Below are 2,257 nucleotides of genomic sequence, written 5' to 3' on the forward strand. Positions count from 1 at the left end.
GGAATCAGCAGAAAGATATCACTTATGCAGACTGCTAGTCATTCCCTAACCATAGGCAGATAACAAGAACTGTGTCACTGCCCCAGGAGCATCGTCGATGCAACTAGAAAGGCAGCTGACGCTCTACAGGAGGGATTGTGTCTGAGGCACCTGCTAAGGACCCAGTTCCTGACTTCAAGAAAGATAAGGTTGCTACATGGTATCAATAAAATACACTATAGAAAAATGTTTTGGGCCAGCTGCAGTGGTACATGCTGCTAAGACACTGTGCTCTGGAGGCTGGGACCACACAGAATGCCAGGTTCAATTCCCAGCCTACTCTAAGAGCCAGACGGAGTGGCATGTGTTGTACTTCAGCTACTTTGGGGCTGAAGATGGAGAATCTCGAGCCCAAGGCTAGCCTAGGCAATCTAACTAAGTCCTACCCACAAAAGAACTGGACATGGTAGCACAAACCTGGGGTTCTTGTTACTTAGGAGGCTGAGGCAAGAAGACCATGACACAGTGAAAGCCTGTCGGAAATCCCTAGAGGCCAGCAGGTGGCGTGGTGGTTGAGGTACTGAACTCCCACATGGCTGGGCACGGTTCGAGTTCCGAACCTGGTAGCTTGCTTTCTCACTTTCCCTCTCTTTCTCCGTGTCTCTCTTTAGTCAGATTAAAAAATAATAACCCCTCTGGGGGTGATTTCTCGATTTCTCTCTCTCTCCCCACCCCCAGAGGACACACATGCCCTATAGCAAAAAAAAAAAAAAAATCAAAATAATAAATATAATTTAACTTAAAAAGTAAAAAGTAAATAACTAAAATAAAAATAAGAAAGATATTCACACTAAAACTATATGTATATATACATGTATGTATATGTATACACATACATGCAGAACCTATGTTAATTTCAAAAATGCAGGCTGCATTTTATATTTTATAGTAAACTATGAGATGTCAATAGCTTTTGTTTATTGGCCTCTTACTCTTCCCTGCCCTGTGCTGGGCGTTTTATAGGCATTATCTCACTTCATCCTCGTGACAGTCCCATTAAATACACATTATTTTACAGGTGAAGAACGTGAAGCCCAGGGATTTTAAGTAATTTGCACAAGATCACAGTCTGTAAATGATATACTTGAGATCTAATTGGGCATTAAACTCTAGACCCAAATTATGCTAATTTTATAATTTATAATGCTTGTTTTGTTTTAAATAAAAGGATTTTTTTAAAGATTTTTGCCATAAGGTGTATGTGCTTGTGGAGAGACACAGAAAGAACAGGAGAAATTACCCTCTCACCCCAGGGGGCATGGCCATGTCATTGCAATCCCTTCTCTTCCATTCTTTCCCTGGGATTTTGGGCATGCATGCACATGTTTCTGGCATGATTTTCAGGCTGCCAGGTCCAGCACTTGAATCGTGGTTGGCCATGTGGGAGTCTTAACACCTTAACCACTATACCACCTGCTGGCTCAAACAAATGGATTTTTAAAGTTCACTTTTTACTGGTACAAAATTTAATGTGCTACCATTCATAAATTAAGAGATTATGACACTAAAAATTCTTCTTACACTGGTATGTAACCCTGAAATGAACTAACCATTTTATTTTTAGAAACTGAAAAAGGGGAACCAGCAGTTAGCGTAATGGCTATGTCGCTGGATTCCCACGTAGTCGACCGCGGTTCGTGTCCCGGACCCGGTGGCTTAAAACTCACGCCGGGCGCGTGTGCGTGCGTGCCCAAGATCCCGAGAGGAGAATGGAGGAGAAGGGATTGCGGCGTGACCATCCCCCCTGGGGGGTGATTTCTCGCTTTCTGTCTCTATATCTCTCTCTGTCTGTCTGGCGAGCGCACGCGCCCTACAGTGAAAATCTCTCCAAAAAAAAGAAAAAAAGAAAGAAACTGAAAAAGGATCTGTTTTCGTTTTCATTTTTTCGTTTTACTTAACATAAGATGATGTTCCCTTCAGAGAAGAGACTGAATATCTTGCCCACAGCATCAAATTCTTACTCAAAAGAAGAGATTGCTCTTGTCCCTGCAGCGACAGTCACCAGATTTTAAGTATGTCACCATAGGGACATCTTACCATTAGCCTGGCTTCAAACATATAGAACATGAAATACCATGAAGACTTTACAAAACAAAATCTTTTCTCCAGGTAGCTGAGGAATCTTGTGTACAAAGTCAGTTCTTCATGGTGAATTTACTTTTACTCCCTTTTTATTTTTAATTCCAGCGGGTGCATGCACTCATAGAGACAGAGAAAG

Source organism: Tupaia chinensis, unplaced genomic scaffold, assembly GCF_000334495.1.
Source record: "Tupaia chinensis unplaced genomic scaffold, TupChi_1.0 Scaffold000026_1, whole genome shotgun sequence".
In the NCBI taxonomy this organism is placed as follows: domain Eukaryota; kingdom Metazoa; phylum Chordata; class Mammalia; order Scandentia; family Tupaiidae; genus Tupaia; species Tupaia belangeri.